The sequence below is a fragment of the Hyla sarda genome, chromosome 10, assembly GCF_029499605.1.
Source record: "Hyla sarda isolate aHylSar1 chromosome 10, aHylSar1.hap1, whole genome shotgun sequence".
In the NCBI taxonomy this organism is placed as follows: domain Eukaryota; kingdom Metazoa; phylum Chordata; class Amphibia; order Anura; family Hylidae; genus Hyla; species Hyla sarda.
In genome coordinates, this window is record NC_079198.1 from 108,423,520 (window position 1) to 108,439,999 (window position 16,480).

Consider the following 16,480-nt stretch of genomic DNA (forward strand, 5'->3'; position numbering starts at 1 on the left):
TAGGGGACAGCGCCATCCTCAGGTGAGAGGAGACTTCATGTACTGTATGTATAATGTGTTATATAGGGGACAGCGCCATCCTCAGGTGAGAGGAGACTTCATGTACTCTATGTATAATGTGTTATATAGGGGACAGCGCCATCCTCAGGTGAGAGGACACTTCACGTACTGTATGTATAATGTGTTATATAGGGGACAGCGCCATCCTCAGGTGAGAGGAGACTTCATGTACTGTATGTATAATGTGTTATATAGGGGACAGCGCCATCCTCAGGTGAGAGGAGACTTCATATACTGTATGTATAATGTATGTTATATAGGGGACAGCGCCATCCTCAGGTGAGAGGAGACTTCATGTACTGTATGTATAATGTGTTATATAGGGGACAGCGCCATCCTCAGGTGAGAGGAGACTCCATATACTGTATGTATAATGTATGTTATATAGGGGACAGCGCCATCCTCAGGTGAGAGGACACTTCATGTACTGTGTGTATAATGTATGTTATATAGGGGACAGCGCCATCCTCAGGTGAGAGGAGACTTCATGTACTGTATGTATAATGTGTTATATAGGGGACAGCGCCATCCTCAGGTGAGAGGAGACTTCATGTACTGTATGTATAATGTGTTATATAGGGGACAGCGCCATCCTCAGGTGAGAGGAGACTTCATGTACTGTATGTATAATGTGTTATATAGGGGACAGCGCCATCCTCAGGTGAGAGGAGACTTCATGTACTGTATGTATAATGTATGTTATATAGGGGACAGCGCCATCCTCAGGTGAGAGGACACTTCATGTACTGTATGTATAATGTGTTATATAGGGGACAGCGCCATCCTCAGGTGAGAGGAGACTCCATATACTGTGTGTATATAATGTATGTGATATAGAGGACAGCGCCATCCTCAGGTGAGAGGAGACTTCATGTACTGTATGTATAATGTATGTTATATAGGGGACAGCGCCATCCTCAGGTGAGAGGACACTTCATGTACTGTATGTATAATGTGTTATATAGGGGACAGCGCCATCCTCAGGTGAGAGGAGACTTCATGTACTGTATGTATATAATGTATGTTATATAGGGGACAGCGCCATCCTCAGGTGAGAGGAGACTTCATGTACTGTATGTATAATGTGTTATATAGGGGACAGCGCCATCCTCAGGTGAGAGGAGACTTCATGTACTGTATGTATAATGTATGTTATATAGGGGACAGCGCCATCCTCAGGTGAGAGGAGACTCCATATACTGTATATATAATGTGTTATATAGGGGACAGCGCCATCCTCAGGTGAGAGGACACTTCATGTACTGTATGTATAATGTATGTTATATAGGGGACAGCGCCATCCTCAGGTGAGAGGAGACTTCATGTACTGTATGTATAATGTATGTTATATAGGGGACAGCGCCATCCTCAGGTGAGAGGAGACTTCATGTACTGTATGTATAATGTGTTATATAGGGGACAGCGCCATCCTCAGGTGAGAGGAGACTTCATGTACTGTATGTATAATGTGTTATATAGGGGACAGCGCCATCCTCAGGTGAGAGGAGACTTCATGTACTGTATGTATAATGTGTTATATAGGGGACAGCGCCATCCTCAGGTGAGAGGAGACTTCATGTACTGTATGTATAATGTATGTGATATAGGGGACAGCGCCATCCTCAGGTGAGAGGAGACTCCATGTACTGTATGTATAATGTGTTATATATAGGGGACAGCGCCATCCTCAGGTGAGAGGAGACTCCATATACTGTGTGTATATAATGTATGTGATATAGAGGACAGCGCCATCCTCAGGTGAGTGCCACTTAGTTGTTGAGAATGTTTTAGGACACACAGGGGGAGATTTATCAAAACCTGCCCAGAGGAAAAGTTGCCCAGTTGCCCATAGCAACCAATCAGATCACTTCTTAAGGTTTTTTAACAAGACCTCTGCAAAATGAAAGAAGCGATCCGATTGGTTGCTATGGGCAACTTTTCCTTTGCGCTGGTTTTGATAAATCTCCCCATAGTATTGTAGATTATGTGCATAGTGTAGGGCAGGTCAGGTATACAGGGACAGACATGTGGACAGGTGTAGGGTGCAGCTATGTTAAGTGTAGGGGGCAGATACATGACCAGCTGTACATGTGTCGATATATAGACAGGTAAAGTGTAGGTGTGCATGGGAAGGTTCTTGGACAGGTTTAGTTCAGGTATACAGGGGTAGGTGCATAGACATGTATAGGGTGGGTGTATAGGGGCAGTATATGTACAGGAGCAGGTAGATGGGCAGGTATTGGGCAGGTTTACAGGAACAAGTGCATGGACAGATCGCAGTATACTTGAGCAGATATGTAGACAGGTATAGGGCAGGAGCGGAAACATAGACAGGTGTAGGTCAGTTGCAGAAATGTGCAGGACAGGTGTATATCAGTTGCAAGGTGCATCGACAGATTGAAAGCTATATAGGAGGTGTACAGGGACAGATATATGGAGAATTATACTGTAGGTTCACAGTAGGCAGTATATGAATGGGTGTGTATAGGACAGGGGCAGATAATGTATAGGACATGTGTGTATAGGACAGAGGCAGATAATGTATAGGACAGGGGCAGATAATGTATAGGACAGGTGTGTATAGGACAGAGGCAGGTAATGTATAGGACAGGGGCAGATAATGTATAGGACAGGTGTGTATAGGACAGGGGCAGATACTGTATAGGACAGGGGCAGATAATGTATAGGACAGGTGTGTGTATAGGACAGGGGCAGATACTGTATAGGACAGGTGTGTATAGGACAGGGGCAGATAATGTATAGGACATGTGTGTATAGGACAGGGGCAGATAATGTATAGGACAGGTGTGTATAGGACAGGGGCAGATACTGTATAGAACAGGGGCAGATAATGTATAGGACAGGTGTGTGTATAGGACAGGGGCAGATACTGTATAGGACAGGTGTGTATAGGACAGGGGCAGATAATGTATAGAACAGGGGCAGATACTGTATAGGTCAGGTGTGTATAGGACAGGGGCAGATACTGTATAGGACAGGTGTGTATAGGACAGTGGCAGATAATGTATAGGACAGGTGTGTGTATAGGACAGGGGCAGATACTGTATAGGACAGGTGTGTATAGGACAGGGGCAGATAATGTATAGGACAGGTGTGTGTATAGGACAGGGGCAGATACTGTATAGGACAGGTGTGTATAGGACAGGGGCAGATAATGTATAGGACAGGGGGCAGATACTGTATAGGACAGGTGTGTATAGGACAGGGGCAGATAATGTATAGGACAGGGACAGATACTGTATAGGACAGGTGTGTTTAGGACTGGGGAAGATAATGTATAGGACAAGTGTGCAGTGGCAGATAATGTATAGGACAGGTGTGTAGTGGCAGATAATGTATAGGACAGGTGTGTAGTGGCAGATAATGTATAGGACAGGTGTGTAGTGGCAGATAATGTATAGGACAGGTGTGTAGTGGCAGATAATGTATAGGACAGGTGTGTAGTGGCAGATAATGTATAGGACAGGTGTGCAGTGGCAGATAATGTATAGGACAGGTGTGTAGTGGCAGATAATGTATAGGACAGGTGTGTAGTGGCAGATAATGTATAGGACAGGTGTGTATAGGACAGGGGTAGATAATGTATAGGACAGGTGTGTATAGGACAGGGGCAGATAATGTATAGGACAGGTGTGTATAGGACAGGGGTAGATAATGTATAGGACAGGTGTGTATAGGACAGGGGCAGATCATGTATAGGACAGGTGTGTAGTGGCAGATTATGTATAGGACAGGTGTGTAGTAGCAGATTATGTATAGGACAGGTGTGTAGTAGCAGATTATGTATAGGACAGGTGTGTAGTAGCAGATTATGTATAGGACAGGTGTGTAGTGGCAGATTATGTATAGGACAGGTGTGTAGTAGCAGATTATGTATAGGACAGGTGTGTAGTAGCAGATTATGTATAGGACAGGTGTGTAGTAGCAGATTATGTATAGGACAGGTGTGTAGTAGCAGATTATGTATAGGACAGGTGTGTAGTAGCAGATTATGTATAGGACAGGTGTGTAGTAGCAGATTATGTATAGGACAGGTGTGTAGTAGCAGATTATGTATAGGACAGGTGTGTAGTGGCAGATTATGGATAGGACAGGTGTGTAGTAGCAGATTATGTATAGGACAGGTGTGTAGTAGCAGATACATAGACAGCTGTAGGTCTGGTGTACAGTAGCAGATGCATGGACATGTGCGGGGCTGGTGTACTGTCACAGATATATAGAGCAGGTGGACAGAAGCAGATGCCTGGACAAGTATAGGGCAGATGTGAAGAGGTAGATATATGGGCAGGTGCATGGACAGATGTAGGGAAGGTAAATGGTCCGGAACATGGAATGTTAGTAAGTATATAGGAGCAGATTCATGGACAACTATAGTGCAGGGGTAGTTATGTGGACATGTATGGGGTAGGTGTACAGGGACAGATACTTGCACTGGTATACAGTAGGTGTTCAGGGGTAGATACATGGACAAGTGTAGGCCCAATGTACAGGAACAGATATATAAGCAGATACCAAACAAAATTGCTCCAACGGCTCTCCAAGTAGTTTAAAGCAAAAACGGTGTTTATTGACCCATGGTCAGTAGTGGATGCTCCACTGCTGACCATGGGTCAATAAACACTGTTTTTGCTTTAAACTACTTGGAGAGCCGTTGGAGCAATTTTGTTTGGTATCTGGATGTCTATGCCTGATCTGCGACTGGGACCAGGTTACTATCCACGAGCACCCATCATCTTTGCCTATTGTGTGCTGCTTCCACCATTGGTTTCTATATATATGAGCAGATATATATGGACAGGTATAGGGCAGGTATTTGGACATTTATAGGCTGGGGGTCCTGTGGCAGATACATTGACAGGTATAGGGCAGGTGTACAGGGGAAGATAAATAGAAAACTATATTCAGGTGTGCTGTGGCAGATACATGAACAGATGTGGGGCAGGCACATGGACAGGTATAGGGCAGGTGTACTGGGGCAGGCATATGGACAGGTATAGGGCAGGTGTACTGGGGCAGGCATATGGACAGGTATAGGTCAGGTGTACTGGGGCAGGCACATGGACGGGTATAGGGCAGGTGTACTGGGGCAGGCACATGGACAGGTGTAGGGCAGGTGTACTGGGGCAGGCACATGGACAGGTATAGGGCAGATGTACTGGGGCAGGCACATGGACAGGTATAGGTCAGGTGTACTGGGGCAGGCACATGGACAGGTATAGGGCAGGTGTACTGGGGAAGGCACATGGACAGGTGTAGGGCAGGTGTACTGGGGCATGCACATGGACAGGTATAGGGCAGGTGTACTGGGGAAGGCACATGGACAGGTATAGGGCAGGTGTACTGGGGAAGGCACATGGACAGGTGTACTGGGGCAGGCACATGGACAGGTGTAGGGCAGGTGTACTGGGGCAGGCACATGGACAGGTGTAGGGCAGGTGTACTGGGGCAGGCACATGGACAGGTGTAGGGCAGGTGTACTGGGGCAGGCACATGGACAGGTGTAGGGCACATGGACAGGTGTAGGGCAGGTGTACTGGGGCAGGCACATGGACAGGTGTAGGGCAGGTGTACTGGGGCAGGCACATGGACAGGTGTAGGGCAGGTGTACTGGGGCAGGCACATGGACAGGTGTAGGGCAGGTGTACTGGGGTAGGCACATGGACAGGTATAGGGCAGGTGTACTGGGGCAGGCACATGGACAGGTATAGGGCAGGTGTACTGGGGCAGGCACATGGACAGGTATAGGGCAGGTGTACTGGGGCAGGCACATGGACAGGTATAGGGCAGGTGTACTGGGGCAGGCACATGGACAGGTATAGGGCAGGTGTACTGGGGCAGGCACATGGACAGGTGTACTGGGGCAGGCACATGGACAGGTGTACTGGGGCAGGCACATGGACAGGTGTAGGGCAGGTGTACTGGGGCAGGCACATGGACAGGTGTAGGGCAGGTGTACTGGGGCAGGCACATGGACAGGTGTAGGGCAGGTGTACTGGGTCAGGCACATGGACAGGTGTAGGGCAGGTGTACTGGGGCAGGCACATGGACAGGTGTAGGGCAGGTGTACTGGGGCAGGCACATGGACAGGTATAGGGCAGGTGTACTGGGGCAGGCACATGGACAGGTGTAAGGCAGGTGTACTGGGGCAGGCACATGGACAGGTGTAGGGCAGGTGTACTGGGGCAGGCACATGGACAGGTGTAGGGCAGGTGTGCAATAGCCAAGAAGAAAGCTGCGGCACTCACCAGGGATTTAAAAGTCCAACACATTCTTTATTCAGGAGAACATACACATGGCAAGGTGTGAAGGACACAGAATGGCGCTGCAACTGGCCCCTGCATCATTATCCATATCTCTGTATTAAATACAACAACTTTATTAGTAAGAATTAACATATAGTAAAATGCACACATCTATCAAATTTCTTATAAAAACATGTTGTAATCCATCTCTTCAGGAGGGGATTATCTACTAGAGCTACCAAACTGATTAGAAAAGAGAACAATAGACAGTACTGTTTAGAAGATACGCACATCGCTCCACTAGTTTAATCCAAGCGGTCCTAGCGCTTGCGCTCTGTGGATGTTAGCCGTTTCTGTGCTCAGCAGTATAGTGTGGTGGTCGCCCCCTCAGGGTGCACGATCAATGTGTGCAAGAACCATAAATGCCATATCATAGTGTTACTGGCATGCGTTCAAAATGTGAAAAAAGAGGAAACAGAAAATCGAAGCGCAACAGTGTGCCGTTACTCCTTGTAGCAAATATAATTCTCATAAGATATGACCTTGCTCACCTTTGGGTGTTGTACTGTGAGCGCAACACCATGTAGCGCCTGTAGCCCAAGCGGTGGGAAGAATTCCGGGATTGCTGCCAGCACCACCCCATCCTGGAAGGCTCCTGGACGGTCTAGTTAACACTGAATGCAGTGGCCGTAACAACGGTAAAAACACAGGGTCCATTCCATTTCAATAAGTGGATGACCAGTTATCCCGAGGAGAGCGCCTGACTGCACCTGTGTTTTTACCATTGTTACGGTCACTGCATTCAGTGTTACTGGCATGTCATTCTCTCATATGCCCAATCAAATGGGGGATCATTTCCCTGTACTGATAGAACAAACCTGTTTAGAGACCCTGAATAGAGCAGGTGTACTGGGGCAGACACATGGGCAGGTATAGGCATATTGGGGCAGGCACATGGACAGGAATAGGGCAGGTGTACTGGGGCAGGCATATGGACAGGTATAGAGCAGGTGTACGGGGGCAGGCATATGGACAGGTATAGAGCAGGTGTACGGGGGCAGGCGTACTGGGGCAGACATATGGGCAGGTAGAGGGCAGGTGTACTGGGGCAGACACATGGACAGGAATAGGGCAGGTGTACTGGGGCAGGCATATGGACAGGAATAGAGCAGGTGTACGGGGGAAGGCATATGGACAGGTATAGAGCAGGTGTATGGGGGCAGGCATATGGACAGGTATAGAGCAGGTGTACGGGGGCAGGCATATGGACAGGTATAGGACAGGTGTACTGGGGCTGGAACATGGACAGGTATAGGTCAGGTGTACTGGGGCAGACATATGGACAGGTATAGAGCAGGTGTACTGGGGCAGGCACATGGACAGGTATAGGGCAGATGTACTGGGGCAGGCATATGGACAGGTATAAGGCAGGTGTACTGGGGCAGGCACATAGACAGGTATAGAACAGGTGTACTGGGGCAGGCACATGGACAGGTATAAGGCAGGCGTTCTGGGGCAGGCACATGGACAGGTATAGGGCAGGCGTTCTGGGGCAGGCACATGGACAGGTATAGGGCAGGTGTACTGGGACAGGTATAGGGCAGGTATACTGGGGCAGGCATATGGACAGGTATAGAGCAGGTGTACTGTGGCAGGCATATGGACAGGTATAGAGCAGGTGTGCTGGGGCAGACATATGGACAGGTATAGGCGTATTGGGGAAGGCATATGGACAGGTATAGGGCAGGTGTACTGGGGCAGGCATATGGACAGGTATAGAGCAGGTGTATGGGGGCAGGCATATGGACAGGTATAGGTGTATTGGGGAAGGCATATGGACAGGTATAGGTGTATTGGGGAAGGCATATGGACAGGTATAGGCGTATTGGGGGAAGGCACACGGACAGGTGTAGGGCTAATGTACTAAGGCAGGCACACGGACAGGTATAGGACAGATAGTACTGGGGCAGGTACTGATCAGGTGTGTGTGTTGCTCATACAATGTCTGACCCATCTCTTAGCACTTGATTCTCCCAGTTTGGACCCCTCTGGACATTGTGGCCCCTCCCCTTTACCAGAGATTTGTGTTCTTGTGATTGAGGGTTTCAGAGTAGGTTATCAGTGTCGGTAATTGGGCGCCACTTTACCATATCTTTATTAGTCTGTCAGTTTGGCTTATGTATGCAGTTATTTTATTCTCTTGAAAAGGACACAAGCACATACGTAACAGTTTAACATATAAACAACTAAACATATGTAAAATCACCCTTAGTGGACACCTCCCAATAGGGGACACCTCCCAATAGGAGACACCTCCCAATAGGGGACACCTCCCAATAGGGGACACCTCCCAATAGCTGACAGTTTTTAATTCCCCGGCAGAGTCCCATAAGACTTAATGTATTTATACCCTCCTAATAGAGGACATTCCCAATAGCGGACAAGGACACACCAAATAAGGGACAATAAGGGATAAAACACTCCCAATAAAGGACAATAGGGGCCAAAACACTCCCATTAGGGGCCAAAACACTCCCAATAGGGGACAACCAGGCTTATGTGCTGACCCTACCTAGTACACAGGGCCGCCGTCAGGGGGTACAGCCAAATCCCCAGTAAGGACCCCCGCTGCACCCCCTGCAGTAACCCCAGCACAGAAGCAGAATACAAATGTTTAAACAGTGGCCTCCTGTTTCTGTACGTCCGACGGCCACATCATTTATCCCCCCCCCCCCTTGCCACTTTATTCCCCTTTGCCAAATTATTTACTCTTGATCCCACTGTGCTATTTATTTCCCCCTTTATTGCCCTCTGTGCAAATTAATAAATTAATCGCCCCTTGTTTATCACCCCCTGTGCCATTTCATTCCCCCTTTATCCCCCTGTTCCACTTTATAAAGAGGGGGGGGGGGGGGTTGATGAATTTACACAGAGGGGAATAATGGGGGAATGAAATGGCACAGGGGCGATCAAGGGGAAATGATGTGGCACAGGGGTTGGGGAGGATAATTTGGCACAAGGCACGGGGGGGGGGGATACGGTGGCACAGGGTATAAAGGGGGGATGAAAGGATACGGGGGGTGACACTGGGAGATTCTACTGCATTTTATTGTGTTTTATAGGAAATTACACTTACAATTACAATTTTTAGCTTTTTTTCCCAATAAGGGACATTTCTCAATAGTGGACACTTTTTTATTCCCCGTGAGTGTCCGCTATTGGGAGATTCTACTGTCCGGCTGCTTTCACACTACAAAATCCTCCGTTTTTAAACATCCGTAGGAAGATCCGTGTGAAAATCAGCTGAAAACGGCAGTAACAAAATCCTATACGTCCGTTAGAAATCCCATTATAGTCTATGGGATTTTCTAATATCCGTATTAATCCGTTGTAGTCCGTTACGGAAGATAGTTACGGAAGAAATAGTTCATGAACTATTTCTTCCGTAACAAACTAACGTCCGTTATCAATAATGGAATATAACGGATTAATACGGATATTAGAAAATCCCATAGACTATAATGGGATTTTCTAACGGACGTACAGTATAGGATTTTGTTACTGCAGTTTTCAGCTGATTTTCACACGGATCTTCCTACGGATGTTTAAAAACGGAGGATTTTGTAGTGTGAAAAAAGCCTTTATATACAGTGACCCCCCGACCTACGATGGCCCCGACATACGATCATTTCAACATACGATGGCCTCTCAGAGGCCATCGCATGTTGAAGGCAGCATCAACATACGATGCTTTTGTATGTCGGGGCCATCGCATAAACGGCTATCCGGCAGCGCAGACTGCTTCAGCTGCCCCCAGATAGCCGTTTACGGTGCCCCGTGTGGTCCGCTGATGATCACTTACCTGTCCTCGGGGCTCCAGCGCGTCCTCTTCGGGATCTCCTGCATCGTCGGCACACTCCATCATCGTCATCACGTCGCTGCGCACGCCGTCCCGTCATCCAATAGGAGCGGCGTGCGTAGCAACGTGATGGCGGCGACGGAGAGCGAGAATGCCGGGGAAGAAGAGGCCTTGCCGAAGCGTCGGGAACACCCAAGGGATACTGCGACAGCGATGGAGGGCGACCTCCAGGGCAGCGGTGACGGTCCGGTGCAGCGGGGACACGTGAGTATAACCTCCAATACCAGTGATCTTCAACCTGCGGATCTCAAGATGTTGCAAAACTATAACTCCCAGCATGCCCGGACAGCCAACGGCTGTCCAGGCATGCTGGGTGTTATAGTTTTGCAACATCTGGGGGTCCGCAGGTTGTAGACCACTGTCCTATACTTTACATTGCACGGATCCCTCAACATGCGATGGTTTCAACAAACGATGGGCCATTTGGATCGGATTACCATCGTATGTTGAGGGACCACTGTATATAATTTTTTTTAATTTTTTTTTTATAAAAAAACGTGTAAGTTAAACATAAACACCATATGCAGTGAGACCAACCTTACTCTTTTGAACTTCCCCGTTGCCCACAATGACGGATCATGACGGGGCTGAGAAGGCCAACAGTACAGGATCCGTCATCATCTCCCAGAAGCCTTCACACTTTTGGATATTATCGGCTGTAATGTCCTGAATGGAGTGATTTGATCAGCAGGGGGCGATGTTCACCTTCCTGACTGCTGGACCCTGTAGTATCGGTATGTAAACACCTAGAGTAGCAGTATGGTGCTGTGTCCCGGACGCTCCTCGTATCTGCCGCACACGCTTTTCATTTATTACAGCGGTAAATCTGGATGCACATTATCCTGCCCAGTGATGACCGCCCGAGCTGAAAGTCTCCTCTGGATTCAGCTTCACATCTTTGTCTGTGCACTCTGTCCTGCACTATTGCTTGGGGGGGTCTTGATGTTACTTTAGTTCCCCAGAGATGGAGGTCTTTCTTCTATGAGGATTCATCATGTTGGGGGGCTCAGGTCCTGATATAGGGTGTTCAGCAGTAGAGATGAGCGAATTTACAGTAAATTCGATTCGTCACGAACTTCTCGGCTCGGCGGTTGATGACTTTTCCTGCATAAATTAGTTCAACCTTCACGTCTCCTAGGACTGTATCCACCTTTTCCAGCCCACCGGAGCACCTGAAAGCTGAACTAATTTATGCAGGAAAAGCCATCAACTGCCGAGCCGAGAAGTTCGTGACGAATCGAATTTACTGTAAGTTCGCTCATCTCTATACTGCAGCATACATATTATGGGGTCACATGGTCTGAATAAATCTTTTGCACATTACAGGTGATGTCGGACGGATTTCTGAGCCACTGTACTTATGTAAACACAAGAATGGCTGTCCCTTAGATCAGTGGTCTCCAATCTGCGGACCTCCAGATGTTGCAAAACTACAACTCCCAGCATGCCCGGACAGCCAACGGCTGTCAGGGCATGCTGGGAGTTGTAGTTTTGCAACATCTGGAGGTCTGCAGGTTGGAGACCACTGCCTTAGATGACCACCAGTATCGTGCCCAGTAAGGGGGGGTGTCAGGTAATGTTCTGTTATGGGGGGGGGGGGGGGGGGGAACCCTTATCCCTGGAAAAGCCAGATGTAGAGGACTCTTATCTTGTATCTCCGGCAGGAAAGTAACAGTGCAAATGTATGAGAATATTCTATTATGTGTCGGATCTGGAGGATAGCTGGGTATATAGGACTAGTACATTATATCTCCTGCAGGATAGCCATGGCTGCGCATGTACAAGTCTTCTACACCCAACTCTCCTCCAGATCCCTGCACATAATAGTATACTATACATAGCTATAACTCTCCTTCAGAAGATACAATTATATGGAGGATAGCTGGGTGTAGAGGACTCGTACTTCTTGCAGGATAGTCATTGCTGTGTATGTATAATATACTATTATGTGTATGGATCTGGAGGATAGCTGATAGCTGGGTGTAGAGGACTCGTACTTCTTGCAGGATAGTCATTACTGTGTATGTATAATATACTATTATGTGTATGGAACTGAAGGATAGCTGGGTGTATAGGACTCGTACTTCTTGCAGGATAGTCATTACTGTGTATGTATAATATACTATTATGTGCATGGATCTGGAGGATAGCTGGGTGTATAGGACTCGTACTTCTTGCAGGATAGTCATTACTGTGTATGTATAATATACTATTATGTGCATGGATCTGGAGGATAGCTGATAGCTGGGTGTAGAGGACTCGTACTACTTGCAGGATAGTCATTACTGTGTATGTATAATATACTATTATGTGTATGGATCTGGAGGATAGCTGGTTGTATAGGACTCGTACTTCTTGCAGGATAGTCACTGCTGTGTATGTATAATATACTGTTAGGTGTATGGATCTGGAGGATAGCTGATAGCTGGGTGTATAGGACTCGTACTTCTTGCAGGATAGTCATTGCTGTGTATGTATAATATACTGTTAGGTGTATGGATCTGGAGGATAGCTGATAGCTGGGTGTATAGGACTCGTACTTCTTGCAGGATAGTCATTGCTGTGTATGTATAATATACTATTATGTGTATGGATCTGGAGGATAGCTGGGTGTAGAGGACTTGTAGTTCTTGCAGGATAGTCACTGCTGTGTATGTATAATATACTATTAGGTGTATGGATCTGGAGGATAGCTGATAGCTGGGTGTATAGGACTCGTACTTCTTGCAGGATAGTCATTGCTGTGTAAGTATAATATACTGTTAGGTGTATGGATCTGGAGGATAGCTGATAGCTGGGTGTAGAGGACTCGTACTTCTTGCAGGATAGTCATTACTGTGTATGTATAATATACTATTATGTGTATGGATCTGGAGGATATCTGGCTGTAGAGGACTCATAGTTCTTGCAGGATAGTCATTGCTGTGTATGTAAAATAACGTACTACTGTATTATGCGCAAGGGTGTAAAGGATAGCTGAGTTAAAGGGCTACTCCGGTGGATTTTATTTATTTTATTTTTTTAAATCAACTGGTGCCATTAAGTTAAACAGATTTGTAAATTACTTCTGTGTAAAAAATCTTAATCCTTCCAGTACATATCAGCTGCTGTATACTACAGAGGAAGTTCTTTTCTTTTAGAATTTCTTTTCTGTCTGACCACAGTGCTCTCTGCCGACACCTCTGTTCATGTCAGGAACTGTCCAAAGCAGGAGAGATTCACTATGGGGATTTGCATCTACTCTGGACAGTTCCTGACATGGACAGAGGTGTCAGCCGAGAGCACTGTGATCAGACAGAAAAGAAATTCAAAAAGAAATTAACTTCCTCTGTATTATACAGCAGCCGATAAGTACTGGAAGGATTACGATTTTTTTTTTTTTAATAGAAGTAATTTACAAATCTGTTTAACTTTCTGGCACCACTTGATTAAAAAAAAAAAAAAAAAAAACGGATTACCCCTTTAAGAGTACTCATATTTAAAGGGGTATTCCAGGGAAAAACTTTTTTTTATATATCAACTGGCTCCAGAAAGTTAAACAGATTTGTAAATTACTTCTATTAAAAAAATCTTAATCCTTTCAGTACTTATGAGCTTCTGAAGTTAAGGTTGTTCTTTTCTGTCTAAATCCTCTCTGATGACACCTGTCTCGGGAAACACCCAGGTTAGAAGCAAATCCCCATAGCAAACCTATTCTAAACTGGGCGTTTCCCGAGACACGTGTCATCAGAGAGCACTTAGACAGAAAAGAAGAACCTTAACTTCAGAAGCTCATAAGTACTGAAAGAATTAAGATTTTTTAATAGAAGTAATTTACAAATCTGTGTAACTTTCTGGAACCACTTGATATATATATAAAAAAAAGTTTTTTCCTGGAATACCCCTTTAATATGTCCTGCTGTCTGTCTTGGCTGTGTATCTGTAATATACTATTATACATAGCCATGACTATCCTGTAGGAAATACCAGATATGAGCACACCAGGCTATCCTCTAGATCAGTGTTTCCCAACCAGGGTGCCTCCAGCTGTTGCAAAACTACACCTCCCAGCATGCCCGGACAGCCAACGGCTGTCCGGGCATGCTGGGAGTTGTAGTTTTGCAACAGCTGGAGGCACCCTGGTTGGGAAACACTGATCTAAATCCCTACACATAACAGAATATTATACATAGCCATGACTATCCTGTAGGAGACACAGGATTTGAGTCCTCTCCACCCAGATCCTTGCACATAACAGTGTTTATACACATATTTTGCACTTTCTACAGGATAGTCTTGGCTGTATACATATACATATGATTATGTGCTTGGAAGTACAGGGAAGCCAGGTTTAGGTGACTTTTATTTAGTATCTCCTGCAGTATAGTCGTAGCTGTGTATATGTATAATAATATACTTTTATGTGCAGGAATCTGGAGGCTATCCAGGCGTAAACGCACATGTAGAGATTTGCGGCATGTGGTGTGCAGGAGGAGATGGCTTGGGGCTGGAGGTAATTGCAGATTTTCATCTCATTTTTGGCGTCTAGATCTGATCCTGTCACAGCTGATGGGTAACTTGTCAGGACTGTGCCTGGTATTGTAATTCCATGCGGCAGCGCTGAGGAAGGATCTGACTGGTTTATGGCGGTCCTCTCCTCTTCTATGTAGGTGAGCTAACGGGCAGAGCGCTAGATGATTCCTGCTCCGCTTCTAAACCAGTGTTTGTCAACCAGGGTGCCTCCAGCTGTTGCAAAACTACAACTCCCAGCATGCCCGGACAGCCAAAGGCTGTCCGGGCATGCTGGGAGTTGTAGTTTTGTAATAGGCGGAGGCACCCTGGTTGGGAAACAATGGTCTAAACCATTGCTGGCTCTGACCTATGTCGTCTCTGTCACGGTATGGATCTGATGAGATGATCGGAGTTCAGTACATTGATCCGATAAAATTACATATACTGTAGGATGCTGTGCAGCAATTGTCACCTCTGTCTTCGCCCGGTGGTGGGGGTGCGTCTCCCTCCGATGTAAGGGTCACATTAGATTTCCTGTGTGACATTTTCAACATGTGACGCAATCGGACGGATGATGTCACAAGTCTCTACTGCCCTTGACGTCATCCATCCTCCGTTCCATCAGAGCAGTCTCCCTAATACGACACATAGTGTTACAGGGTCATGTGACTGTTTTGCCATCTCTGGGGTATATGTAGTAAGATGTTGCCCACTGGGGTCACCGCACCAATACACTAGCAGTTTTCCAGCAGTTGCATGGTCACCCTACCCTAATCTGAGGAAGGGAGGGCTCCTCCCGAAACGCGTAATCCTGTCTTTTATTATCTTTGTTCAATAAACAGTCCTGCTGAGGACTACTTCAATCTATTTCTGGCATCTGCCTCATTCACCCATAAGAGTCTGCAGCGCTGTATTCCAAGGGTTTCTTCTTCGCTTCCATATACCTCTCCAGGACGACTGTTGTCTTCTCCTGCAACCCACCGGCTGAGCAGCGACTCGCATCATTTGTACCCCGATACTTTCTGGGGTGATATGCGCATTTATATTTTATTCTAAGGTGTAGAGCTGGGCCGTATGACCAAAAATGTGTATCACGGTATTTTTGTAACTTATGGCAGTTCCATGGTATATAACGGTATTTCTTTCACCCCCCCCCCAAATCATGTGACCCGCCAGCGCTGTTCTGCTCCCCCCAATTATCAGCCCAGCGGGGTGCTACTCACATATGTCATCCGCAAGCACTGCCCTCCTCCTCCTGGCGCTGGAACTCTATACTGTACGCCAGTGGTCTCCAACCTGCGGACCTCCAGATGTTGCAAAACTACAACTCCGTTGGCTGTCTGGGCATGCTGGGAGTTGTATTTTTGCAACAGCTGGAGGTCCACAGGTTTGAGACCACTGCTGTACGCTGTATCGCTATGCCCGGGCTGCAAAAGATAAACAAAATAAACTTTAACTTACCTACGTCGGCCTTACGCTGTTCCTGGGGACAAGAACGTCGGAGAGCCGTCTGCCTATCACCGGCTGCAGCGATGTTCCGCCCCGGCCAGTGATAGGCTGAGCCCACTGTGATGTAAGAAGCCGGCTTCTTACATGACAGTAGGCTCAGCCTATCACCTGCCGGGGCGGGACATCGCTGCGGCCGGTGATAGGCTGACGGCTCTCAGACATTCCCGTCCCCAGCGTAAGGCCGACGTAGGTAAGTTAAAGTTTATTTTGTTTATCTTTTGCAGCCCGGGCATAGGGA

The 16,480-nt window shown here is 46.9% G+C and overlaps 1 protein-coding gene across 5 annotated transcripts in view; it reads left to right on the forward strand.

The window, feature by feature from the left end:
• OPCML (opioid binding protein/cell adhesion molecule like) overlaps nucleotides 1-16,480 on the forward strand; it is a 381,701-nt gene that overhangs the window by 190,961 nt on the left and 174,260 nt on the right. The gene's annotated exons all lie outside the window — the stretch shown is intronic.